Source organism: Simochromis diagramma, unplaced genomic scaffold (genome assembly GCF_900408965.1).
Source record: "Simochromis diagramma unplaced genomic scaffold, fSimDia1.1 OVJJ01000510.1, whole genome shotgun sequence".
Taxonomy (NCBI): domain Eukaryota; kingdom Metazoa; phylum Chordata; class Actinopteri; order Cichliformes; family Cichlidae; genus Simochromis; species Simochromis diagramma.
In genome coordinates this window covers 3,830,673-3,844,357 of record NW_024387326.1, presented here as the reverse complement: position 1 = coordinate 3,844,357, position 13,685 = coordinate 3,830,673, and the positions used below count along the sequence as shown (strand labels likewise).

The 13,685-nt window shown below is 39.6% G+C and overlaps 1 protein-coding gene across 1 annotated transcript in view; it reads right to left on the bottom strand.

Moving 5' to 3' along the window:
• The window catches only part of LOC120717845 (protein shisa-8), a 115,959-nt gene that overhangs the window by 55,297 nt on the left and 46,977 nt on the right, over positions 1-13,685 (bottom strand). The window lies entirely within an intron of this gene.

Genomic DNA, 13,685 nt, shown 5'->3' with positions numbered 1-13,685 from the left:
CACAGTAATAGTCACCTGCACACACAGATATCCCCCTAAAATAGCTAAAACTAAAAACAAACTAAAAACTACTTCCAAAAACATTCAGCTTTGATGTTAATGAGTTTTTTGGGTTCATTGAGAACATGGTTGTTGTTCAATAATAAAATTATTCCTCAAAAATACAACTTGCCTAATAATTCTGCACTCCCTGTAGTTCAAAACACCACCTATGTGAAAGTTTTGTGGGAAACACCTTACAACAATACACAAAACCCGTCTGTGTGTTTGTTCCTTTGTTCGAGAACGTCTCCTAGACCACTGAGTGCTAAGTACCAAAACTTGGCACACAGGTAGATGCAAGGCCCCTTAAGGATCATACTAATATCAGAGATTATGATGTCATCATGTTGACAGTATCATATCATTTATATGTTTTAAAGGCATGATATATTTTGGCCACCATTACACTGCGTAGCAGCTACCTAGTGATGAGCTAAATAATCAATTTAGCATATAAACCACATCTAAAGCACATACTTTTCAGTGCAACAAGTATAACAGTTTTCCAGCAGCATGAACAGGCCGAACATTTCGGGAATGCCTTTGTATTAATCTAGATAACTCACTCAAATTCATCTGTGTGTAAAGACTGTGGCTGCACAAACGCACCATATATTGGCAATAGGGATTGGGATAGGCTCCACCCTCCCTGCAACCCTAAGTTGGATAACCAGTAAAGAAAATCGATGAATTCGTTGTTGGATAGAAATTTTGAGTTGAAACTAAAACTTCATTAGCTGATTTCTCCCCATTATATGGTGGCTTTGCACATCAGAAGTCATTAGAGATGCATATACTGAATTACTGTTAATTATCTTGTGGGCAACGTAAAACCTAACCTGTGCAGAAGATTAAAACAGGACGCCATAAAAAGTTACAAAATGTGTTAGTAGCAACTAGAAATACAGAATGAAGAAATAAATGTAGGATTAGGGATGGGTACCGGTACCATGGCACTGGTTCTGACATAAACGGTAGTAACCAGACCGAAAAGCAGCGCACATTTCGGTGCTTTATTTCGGTGCTTTTTTTCCTGAGATGTGATGACTTTAGATTCTAGCCAACCATTTTACGTTTCCGAGGATAGTAGGCGGGTCCAGGTACGTACGTTCTTTTAGAGCAGAGCTACAGATTGAAAATGCCCAAGGCGAAGCGGACAAAAGTCTGGCTGTACTTCACAGCAAAATATGCAAACTCAGCAGCCTGCAACAAGTGCTTTAAGCTGATACTGTGATACTGTCAAAGGAGGTAACACCTCAAATCCGATGAAACACCTGGCGACGCATAGCGTTTTTTTTAAAAGCCGAAAAATGCGCCGTATTTGATAGCTTGCTGCGAGACCTCACACCGAGTGCATCTACTGCGGGTGGGTTGCCTGTTATCGGACCCGGAGTTAGCAACATCCCCCAAAAACCCGAAGAGGAGAGTCCTGGCCCCTAGCCCTGCCAGTGTAGCAGAAATGATGACGGGTGATGATGGCAGCAGCAGCCGTTCTTCTCTGCGTGAGTAGCTTAATGTTGTTCGTGTGTAATTTACGTTGAGTAGGCTAACCACGTTATTACATTAATGCAGGTAATGTGAACTAGCAAACACCGTCGTAGTTACATGCAGCTGTCTTCTTGTTTGATGGCAGATACTCCCTTCACCCTGGCCAAAAAGGCTAAAATGACCAAAGAAAAAGTGGAAAACAGCTAAACATGAGAGGTTTTTGGATAAAGTTTGTGTTTTTTCCATTGTTTAAGCACTGCTTCCAGCCAAGAGTGATACCATATATGCCCTATAGCTGCAGAAAAGGCTAACATTGTTATCTTTTTACAAAAAAAACAGCTGAACATGAGAGGTTTTTGGACCAATTTTGTGTTCTCCATTCTTTAAGCACCGGTTTGAGCACCGTTTAAGCACCGGCACCGTTTCAAAAGTACCAGTTTGGCACCGGTATCGGATAAAACCTAAACGATACCCATCCCTATGTAGGACACATTTTGTTGTTATCTATATAAAACTTTAACTTTAGATTTGAATTCCACCACACAGTATTCATTTCTCCCTTCAGACCACTGACCCTCTGGTCGGGTTTCTGTCTATCTGACTGCGTGACTTTGTTTGTCAGTTTTGTGTCATTGTTTTGGCCGTTCGCTAAAGCTGTAATCTGCTGCTGCCCTGGCTTGTTAATAAGCTTATTCTGGATATTTCTCCTCTGTGAGTTGGTTGACTTTCAGCAGTGTCAGTGGACAGATCAACACAGAACTAGAATGGATAGAATAAGGCTACTGAACCTGTTCATATGTTTGTTATATGAGTTCATTTTATTAGATATATTAATTTTACACTTTAACACTTTTTTAAAAAAATATTTCTTTTAAATGAGATAAACCAAAAATACTACATGTTTCCCACAAACTCATGGCTTTTCTTCTGCTTTATCCCAGTGCTTTGCTACTGTTACCTTCAGGTTCTGGCCCTGTAACCCCCCCCCCCAACAAATTTGCTTTCAACTCCATGCAACTCAACTCCAGAACACCTGAGATCACCAGAGGGGATATCAGATCTATTTATTGAAGCTCTGTGATCATTTCTGGGTGACTTTAGAATTCAGTGAGAAAATGACGGATAACACAGCTCAGTCTGCAGACACCGAGGCTATGATTTAGAGAGCAAAAGAGCGAAGCAGGGAGAAGAATGAGATAAAGGCGAAGGGGACAGAGAAGTGACGGAAAATACCAAAAAAGAAAGAGAGGCCTTGAGGGAAGTGGGACTGCGAGCACAAAGAAGGCGGGAGATCAGAGAAGATTGGCAACTAATGAGAGGGAACTGGAAATACTGTGATAGATAAAATGATACTGCAGTGGAAGAGCAGAGCGACTGAAGCACTATTGCATTATTAGCCTGATTTAAACCTGATTTGCCCAGGAATCAGGGAGGATTTTATTTTAACAAAATAAGTCAGAGACTGATAAGTAACAGTTTTGAAACAGCCAAGAAGGGAAAATTCTTCTTCAGAAAACAGTGAAAGTCAGTGTAAAAGACATTCAAGTCAATATGTTCAATAAATTCATGAAACCACCTGCAACTTAGTAGAAAATATAACTGGGATTTTTCTTTTCAAGTACTTCATTACGGGCAGTTTTGGCAGCATCGGTATAATTTCAGCTCGAGGGGAAGATAAAGATATTTTGGCCCGAGGGGAGAGAAAATGAGGCGTTCGAAGTTTCTGTATAAGGGAAATGCAGAATCACATTCCCTAACCCTCTTTCTCTGCAGACAATAATAGATCATTGCTTTCTTCCTCTCGACCATATGAAAGTCGAGAGAAAGAAAGAAAAACTGAGTAGAATGAATAAGCTGCAAGAAGGAGGAGAAAGCAAAACTGGGAGAATGAAGATGACTAAAGAAAATAGCATATTCATATAGAGATATAGGAATAAACAGGTTTGACATGGATAATACAGCAAAAGGCTTGTGCTGTGTTCCTGCTGCAGGTTTTGGAATCAACACTTTTAATATTTACAATATTTAGTTCATTTTAATATTTGATTCCTTTCACTTTTAAAACGTGATATTCATAATTTTATCACATTATTTATCAAGTTACTTATTCATAAACTGCACAGCTGAGGATGTAAGGAATGTTTTAATTCAGATTTTGACTTGAACCTGATGCAACACAGTGCACACTCCACACAAGTGACCCAGTTCTTCACAGCATCGATTCAACAAGGTGCTGAAAACATTCCTCAGAGATTTGGTCCATTATAGCAACATGGCAGCATCATATAGTTGATCCAAAATATCATATTCTCACCACATCCCAGCGGTGATTTGAACTTCTAGACATCCACACATCCTATTTTAAGCAACCATGAGAAGTTGGGTACACTGTTGTCATAAAGGCATGGACACGGCCATCAGCAATCACATGATAGGTGTTTAAGCAATGCTCAGGTGGTGCTAAGGTGCCCACATTATTCTAGCACCACCACCTGCCTGAACTGTGGAAGGCATTATGGATCCATGTTTTTATGCTGTTTTTTATGCCAAATTCAAAGTTTTAAGGCTCATCTGACCAGGTATGTATTCAACCTTGTATTGACTGTACTATTACTTTTATGCAAATTGTAGCCTATGTTATCTGTTCTTAGCTGACGAAGATCCATTTGCTTCACTGAATGTGCGCGTGAACTTTGTGGTTCACGCGCACATCCTGTCAGGTGTTTGAACACAACGCCTGACAGGAGTTATATTTCAAACTAATTTAAAAGAAAACTCCACCTGATCTACACGGTGTACAATACACTCATGCACGAGTGCGTGTTTCTGTGATTGTATGAATATTGACTCATACAGACGCACGTACTTCTTAATATAGCCTTAATTCAGTTTTGCTGTGTTTAACCCCCCTCTCTCGTTCGTTCCGTCTCTGGTGGTGTGTTGCTGACGCTCAGCGCGGTTATAATTGGCACCGTCCCCATGTGGCACTGTAGTGACGATCCACAGAAATCAAGGGCACACACAAGTAAACAAACACCCACACAGATGCTAACACACTTCTGCAGACACACACGATCCCCCTGCCTCTATAGGATGTGTTTTCACTTAGCACCCGTCCTGCAGGCTGCAGTGATAACCATTTCCTTATTTTGATTTCAATGTCAGGCTGATCCCATCTCTCCCCCCTCCACTCTCTCTTGCTCTCCCACTCCCTCTGCATCAAAAGCACAATCCTTCTCTTCCTGCTCCATTTGTTTCTCTCAGTTTTCTCTCACTCTTCTTCTCTTCCTCTTTTCCGCCTCTCTTTCCCTCTAATGTTTTTATTTCCCTATCTATGCCTCCCCCTCCCTTTTTTTTCGGGGCCTCTCTTGAAGGCTACTGACATGCAAATTATGCCCCACAAATGCAAAACCTTACCCATGTCAGAAGAGACCTCCAGTGGAGAAGAAGAGCTTAGATATTTCCCCTTTTATAGCACAGGGAGTTTTTTTGTTACAAGGTTACCTGTGAGAACTTCTGAATAAAGAATCACATGTGTGCATTTGAATTACTGAGACGGAACAAAGCATGATTATTTAATGTGTTGTAAAAGCGTGTTGGAATATTAAGTAGAGCACAGACATATGTGGCTTTTTTTGTGTGTTTGCACAGATTCATCAGTCATCCAAAGTCTGAAATTGTAGGACATAATTATTGTAAAGCAGGTGTAACATTATAGATATGTACAATATTGTGCAAAAGTCTTGAGTCACCCCTCATTTCCTTATATTTTGCTTCCAAGGAGTCAGACTTTCTCTTCATTTATTAAAGTGGTCTTGAGCAGTAGTTCTCCAGGCTTTCTGAAGGTCCTTTAAAGTTTTCTTTCTACATCGACTATGACTCATTTTCAGTCCATTCCTTGCACCTGACTGTTTCCATTTGTTTTGTTAAACCACTTAACACTGACCTATGAATTATTCAAACATTAAAAAGGCACCAAACTCAAGGGATGAACCGGTGTTGTCTCTACACATAAGAGACGGGCATCCACGGGAGAGATCCAAGGAGAAAACCACTGATGATCAAAAACAAAACAAAGGCTCGTTTCACATTTGCCAAAACACATCTTGATGATCTCCAAGACTTCTGGGAAAATATTATGATTAGATAAAAGTTGAACTTTCTGAATGATTTGTGTCCTGTTACACTCACCTGAGGACCACTTAAAGAAACAACAAGAAAGCTGCGTAAGAGAGTTCAAACTGTGTAGAAGAATAAAGGTGGTCATACCAAATATTGACTTTCAAGCACATTAGAACTGTGCAAACTTTGTTTAGCCTTATATAAGTCTATAAATGTTTGCATGCAAGACCTTGCTAAAGACCATGTACAGTGCTGTAGCTGTAACAAATCACACGTTTCTATTATAATGGCAACAATCCATTTGTATGGGTAGGTTTCTGAAAATGCAATTCTAAGCAGAAATGATGTTCGCCTTCTTAGGCTGACATTTGCTGACTCAAATTTTGTGCCAGTCATGCTATTATTGGAAGAAATATGGGGGCTAAAAAGAGTGCTCAAAACAGTATCTGTTGCTATTATGGGCCAGTCTTTTACTTCTCATGGATAAGTTCTGTTGTTAAAGCCAGAAAATATAGTATATGCAAAATACAATAAACTCCACTCTGTAAAATTCTTAGACATGCTAGCTCTGTAAATTAAAGTCTAAATGTATAATATGTTTAAATGCTTTAGATTGAAGCTGACTGGTTCCTGCTTCATGTTGTTTTAAGTGGTGCTGAATTCAGCTGATTGCAATTTGATGAACAAAAGAAAAGAAAAGAAGCATCTCTACTTCTTTGTGCTGCAGTCACTGTTACAGTTAGGCAACATTTGCATGGCTGACAGCAGCTATAAGTGATCAGGGAGTGTACGCACATTCCCAGCTTTCCATCTTCCTTCCCTCCTTTTCTTCCCTGCCATCTGCTCCTGTCTCACTCCTCCTCCCCTGCCACACTTTCTTATTCACATTCCATCGCCTGATACCCTCTCCACTCGGGTTCTCACTCTTATATAATCGCTCACTGGCTCACTTACACGCACCTTATGTTTTCATTTTACTTTCCCCACTTTTTTTTGTCCTCTCCCTCATTTCTTCAACACTTCACTCATTATTTCTTCGCTTTCTTTTCCCAATTTGTTAACCACCGTCTTCCCTCCATGTCAGCTCATCATCTCTACACTAAATACAAAGAAAATTTCCATGAAAGTTCACACCACAGTGGGTACATCGGTATATGCTCAGTTGGCACAGACTGTACGCACGTTTGTAATGATGTGCAAAGCCATGTATGTGCTTTGCCTGTGCATGCCCTGTGTGTGTGTGTGTGTGTGTGTGTGTGTGTGTGTGTGTGTGTGCACGCAGAATAGGGTGACTGTCCTCAGGGCAGCTCTCCACACCAGAACAGAGCAGAACAGCAGTTGACCAGTTGTCCCCCTCGCAGCAGCATGTTATCTCTTCTATCTGTTCTCTCTATGTACCACTGTGTTCATCCTTCCTTCCTCTACCTTTCTTTACCTGTACCTCTCACCGTCTTATTCTTTCTAGCCTCTGCTCTCACTCTTTCACACATTGTTCTGGAAAAAAATATTGTTCTGACCCAACTGTACACTGGATACTTCCTTATTTTCCACAGAGCTGTTAGTTTCTCCACGACTTTGTTTCTCATTATCAAACACACACACACACACACACACACACACACACACACACACACACACACACACACACACACACACACACACACACACACACGGTGATGCTAACACTAATTTAGACCTCTCTTAATCTCATACAGTGATTATCTCCTGCAGTACATTCAAAAACTACACATACTAACACTAATGTAACACCCTTTCTGAATGGAGGAAATAATGATGCTTTTCGAGCTAAATACACACAACAGGTGACTGTGTTGCTTGCAGGAGTGGAAAGAGATGCTACATATTACTGGAAAAATAATATCAATTGAAAAGGCCGGTAACATTCAGATTAAGATTATTAAGATCTAAGTTTCACTTCTGCTGACTGTAATTGGTGTGATCTGTGCAAGCAGCTTGCAGAGCATGTCTAAATGTTGTAAACCTTATTTTCATAAACCTGCACAGCTCTGTTTTGTGTTCAGTACGTTAATATTAAATGGGTTTGGTAAACAAACTCCCTTTGCTCCACTTGCATTGTAAATCATGATAACAGTCGCTTCTGAGCCCCCCCCCATACGCTCTGATTATATCAGACCCTGAGATTGTTTTGTGCGATATCACAATCCAAGCATGTTTTTTTTAACTGTAGCAAGGTGACTTCAATGATATTTGAAAGTTCAGGTGATTTTAAGTGGAGTTACGTGCTGTAGGTGCTTCACTGGGATTATGTTGGAGAAAAAGCAAAAAGGTAGAAAAGAAGAGAAACCAAATCCAAAGAGGGGTTTCAAGAAATTTTCACGTCAACCGTTTTTTTTCTTCTAATTTAAATCAGTTTCACATGCTTAGTCTCATTTGGTTTGGGAGGCAGCTCAGGATATTACCATTAAACGCCTACGATGATGCTTTGAGACAGGGCGTAGACTTTGTTATATTTTATTCATTACTGAAACTGTAGAGAGGAGAATCTTTAGACATTAACAGTGGACCATTACTATTAAGTACCCATTGTTATTTATAGCACATCGCTGCAGTTTTCAGATAGTTTTATTAACATTAATGTGAAGAACTCTTTCTCAGATGCAGTCTTATTGAAAACTGAAGCGTCGATGCAGAACAACTGTGGTCTATTACTGGCAAACTAAGCTTCTATACTGCACCATAATCCTGACTTTTTATTGCTGAATGCTATAATACATGTTACAATACTGTGTTTTTTTTTTATAGCACAGTGTTGCTATAATAAATTAAAGAAGGGACAGCAGTTTCTTGTTCTTTTCCCTCTGCAATATCAGCTGTCATTGGTAACCCCACAGGAACTCTTTACTCTGCACTTTCACTCATTCAATCATTGAAAACAGACCGTGATACTCCTCTCCCCCTCCCCTTCCTCTTTCCTTTCAAATATAGCAGCCTTTCACTTTACATCTTGACACTTTTATGTCTTACTTCATGACTTATATGATATTAAAACTATACTGTATTGAAAATGAGGAAGCGTAGAGGAGAAAACATGATTCAGCTGCATTAGCATTGTATTCAGGTGCACTCTGAAAGTACAGCCACAATACATCAGTGCTGAAGCTTCACCGAACAGCAGATGGATCCAGTTGAGGTCCAGATTCATCTCCGGATCAGCGTCAAGTCTTTGGAGGATTTTTTCCTTTTCCTCAATTTGTTTAAGACACGCTGCAAACCATGTCAAGAGTGATAGAAATGGGGGCACGTTGTATTATTTTACATTATTCTAATTACAAATTATTATAATAAGCTGCTTGATTTAAGTGTCTTTTTTATAACTGTATGATTCGTAGGTCAGTGTTGACTGGTTTAACAATAAAAAACAAAAATAATTTCTCATTATTGAAAACGTAACCAGTGTCCAAAGAAAACTGTCACAGTGTGTGGAAGTGGACTGTGTGGAGTGTGAACAATGGACCTAAACACAGACGCAGAACGTGGAACGTACCTCGAATTCACAGAAGCCGAGCCGTTTAATAAGGCTGATAAAAAGGTACAAACAAAGGGCAACGCACACTCATGCAAAACTAAATATTAACCTAAACTGGGTGAATTAAAATACAACATGAAGAACCCTGACATGAAAGTGAATGTGAATGTGAACAAACCTGGACATGAATACATGAGACCTGGAAACATGGTGTGAAACAACAGATGACCTGACAAGGAATGAATGAAAACACACAGACTAAATACACACAGGAGGTGATAAGGGAAAGTGGAAACACATGGGGAAACAGACTGAAATGAACATAATTACATAACAGGGGAAGCGAAACTAGACACAATGAACATGGGACAGCAGACCTCTTCAAAATAAAACAGGAAACATAATGAGAGGCAGACATGACAACACACGAAGGGCAAGGGAGACTTAAACACAGTGACTGAAAAATGAATGAAAAATAACAGCAACCTAAGCATAATAGAAATGAACTTAGAGAACCTAATGAGCCTAAACATAAACCATAAACATCAAAATATATTAAAACTCAAAACGCTGGGTCAAATGGCCCAGGATCGTGACGAAAGCCTGCAAAAGAAGTTCAGAGAGCCTGGAGAAATCACAAGAAAGTCCGAGTCCTTGGAAGCAAAATATAAAGAATTTGGGGTGGTTCGAGACTTTTTTCACAGTAGTTTATTTATTTATTTATTGTGTCAAGTTTAAATTTCTGTCAAAGTTCAAAATCTGCAGTTCCATGCAGATATAAATGTTGACGCAGGATTTTGTTAGTTGTGCAAGTTGATATGTGAGTATAGTAAACGCACTACAGCAAAGGTCACAAAAAAGGTTATAGTGGAGCCCACAGGGGACAAAATAACTGTCAAGTTATTTCACTCTGGTGCAAAGTGATAGACCCACTCAATGAATCAACATTACAGACTGCTGTCATTGCCAAAATGTTTCAATGGCTGGATACAGATGACATTCTAATGAATTTGATTAGATTTGATTACAAATAAACTCTGTTTGGGTGAGTGGTGATTGGCTCGAGTGTGAGTTTGACTCTTTATAACAGTGAAAAGGAGCAGATTGAATAATATTGGAATGAAAAGCTCTATTAATGTTCCACAAAATTCAAACCATGAAACAAAATAGCTTTATTATACATGAAAGCTCCTTTACTCAAACTTCCAGTAATTTCTTATGAATTTTCACACCTCTGTAAAGCATCCGGTCCCAGTTTCTCTCTGTCTCCTTCGTGCCCCCCCCCCCCCTCTCTCTCTGTCTTTGTCGCTGTCCCTGTCTAAGTGGCCGGGAGGATTAAAAGTGTTTAATTAAGAGGTGATTATGTGACAGCTGACCCAGCAGGATCAGGAAGGCTTTATTTTATTGTACCCCATTCTAGATGATATACACCACGTCTCCGTCTGTGCTTATTTCACACCTCTCTTTCCCTTCCCCTTGTTAGCTTGCTGTCTAATTTAAACTCTGATTCACTGGTTTGTCCTTTTTCCTACATGATTTCTCACTCCCTTAAGAGTCAACCACTCTGGGTTGATTTGAAAGTGTGTGCTTTGTTACCAGTTAGCAAAAACACTCAGAAAACAGTTAAAACCGAGACCAGTGCAATACGCGAAGTTAAACACTGGTGCTGTACATATTGTATGTGTATTTGTTATTCCTTGATAATCAAATGATGTTTTAAATGCTGCTAAAACATGTGGTGCTGTGCGTGATGTTGCACACGTGAAATATTAAAAGAGTGTGGCTAATATGAGCGGGCTAATGTCAAAATGCCTGTGTAGATGTTTGACATCCCTTCTGTCGTGTGGTTTAAAGTTGGTTTATGCTCACACCTGCACTGTGTCTTTAGGTCATTTAGTTGGTTGTATGGTTGTATTTATCTCACAGGTTACATAAAAGAAGATTGATATCAGTACAGAAGTACCTTATAAACCTGGATTGTTTTAAAAATAGCAAAAAGGGGCAAATTGTCTTGTTACTAAAAGAAATCCCACTGTAGAGTGAAGTACTGCCTACTGCTTACAGGATTTATGATCTTAGTAGATGCTGTCTTGATGCCTTTATAGTCTTGATCACTGGTTTAAGACAGCATGATGTCCACTTTTTTAAATTTGCATCTCATTTAGATTAAAATATAAATATTAGAGTCTACAAAACCAGTAGGTGTTGTCAAGGTGATCCAGTGCTTTCCTGTATTTGTGTTTGTTCATTTGCTTGTCTCTCGTTGTGTTAGAGTACAGTTACAGAAGGAGACGATGATGACAGAATAAAGCTGAGAGTTGATAAGCACAGTATGTGGTGAAAAAGATGGCTAAAACTTGTTTACATCAGTGGTGGGAAGATGAAAGTAAAGGGAGAAGTCCCACTAATTCCCCTTTGTAGCTGTGTGGATGAATATTGCCTCTATGGTTTGTGAGAGAAGCAAACAGACTTTTACTCTGAAATGCAAATAATTGATGGGAACTAGAGCAGAGAGGAACATCTGGGACATCCTATAGATGCTTTTACATCCAATGAAGCAGCCATCATTAGTGAGTTGTGTTTATTATCATCATATGGCTTCACATCTGCCTCTGGTGCAAAACTACATGATAGAGAGCCAACCTGGATATAAATACAACTGGACAAAAAGGCAACTTTTTCTCTTTGTGTTCGACAGTGAGAGCAGAACTGTGAGCCAACAGGGACCTTTGTCCTTTAAACACGCCATCAGTCTTGTCACAAATGAGCCCTCAGGAAATATGTCCACTAATTTAGGTCTCAACCCACTGAAGAAGCAGAGGGTTATATTAAGCATGTATACCGTGGGTGTGTGTGTGTGTGTGTGTGTGTGTGTGTGTGTGTGTGTGTGTGTGTGTGATCCAAGTGTCTAGAGAAGAAGGCAGACAGATGGGTCACACAGTTTTCCCTCTGTGTGTCTGGAGCTGGAACAGCTAATTAAATCTTAATTAAATATGACCTGTCTGTCCCTGCACGTCCCCGCCCATGAAAGACATGTATGTGTTTATGTGTGTGATGAAGACGCACCAGCTGAGAGTGCGAGTATAAGAGTAAAGTGTCTTTTCTTGTTCACTAGTTTGAAATTAAGAGCAGCACAGAAATATAAACGTGTGTGCGTATCTGTATACTTATGCTTCCATGAACTTTGTGCTTAAATGATGAACTTCAGTGTGTCCTGAGCTTGTTGTGTGTTTGAGGATGATGAGTGCCACAGTCAGTGTTAAACTTTGTTCAAATCCTTCCAGTTGATCCAGCCCCTTGTTTCTGAATCCCCTGGACATACTTGTAATTTAGAGGGAACTTGTCAGGCAATATACTTGAATAAGAATGATTAGCTAAAAAAAGGATAACATTTGAATAAAAAATCTGATCGATCTAGATATACTGTATGGATCTGGACACAACATAAGTCCTCCATAAAGTTTTTATTATTTTGTGCACACGATTGCATAATTGAAAAAGAAGTGCAAACATACTATGCTCATTTCCACCTCTGTATTGGTTGTAGTTAGCAGCTTTGCACTGTTCATGGTTCAGAATAATCCACATTTAGTTTATCCACTGGCTGAAACAGTTTCTGTTACCTGATTGGCTGACCCTTGCTGTTGAACAGCAGTCAGAGAAGGACTAAGCTTCCCTGAAGATTTCTGGTCTTTTTGACATTATGCAGAGCCAGAAGCACTGCTTGCCACCAGGCAAACAACTTGGGGCCCCAGGTCAATACGGGAGACCCTGAGGGCTGACAAACTTCAAACTTCAGCAAAGGCAATGTGCAAAGTTTACAATGACAGTAGAAGAGACCTGACCTCACTAAGGGGACTTTGCCTGACTCCACTCACTCTGTTTGCAAGTGGCAAGCATAGTTCAGTTTAAACAAACCTAATGACAATGATGAAAGAGTTATACTTCAGGGAGAGAGAAAAAAGTAGAAAAAGGTAAAAGAGGAGAAAAGAAATCACAGTTTTGCTATCCCGCATGATGCTGTGTGGGTTCTCTGTTATTATTTGCTATTTATTTCTTCAGTATGTTACATCATGTTTATCTTTTGTTCATTGTCTGTGTTTGTTTTAAAATGTGCATGTGAGGATGAAATAACCTTACTTGCTGTAGAAAAAAATCTACCTACAGTACAAATAAAGCAACCTAGCCTAGCCTAACCTAGCCCAAATAGTGAGTGGAGCAGATAATAATGATTAAATTAATGCTAAATACCTAAATGCTGCGAGTCTAGTCTTAACTATGGGAGAAAGACAGAATGTAATAATGCAACTTCCACTAGAATCACATTATTTCATGTAAATTATTCTGGCATTTAGCATTAGTTAAGTTAGCTAGCCAAGCAGGAAGTGTGTTCAGCTCTGCTAGCTGGAGTATGACCTAACTGAGCATGCTCATCCAGGAGTCAGAGACACGATACCGGCAATCCACTTGTTACTGTAGCTAGCTAGCTACACTTGCTGGCAAGCAGTATTAACACTTCATAACC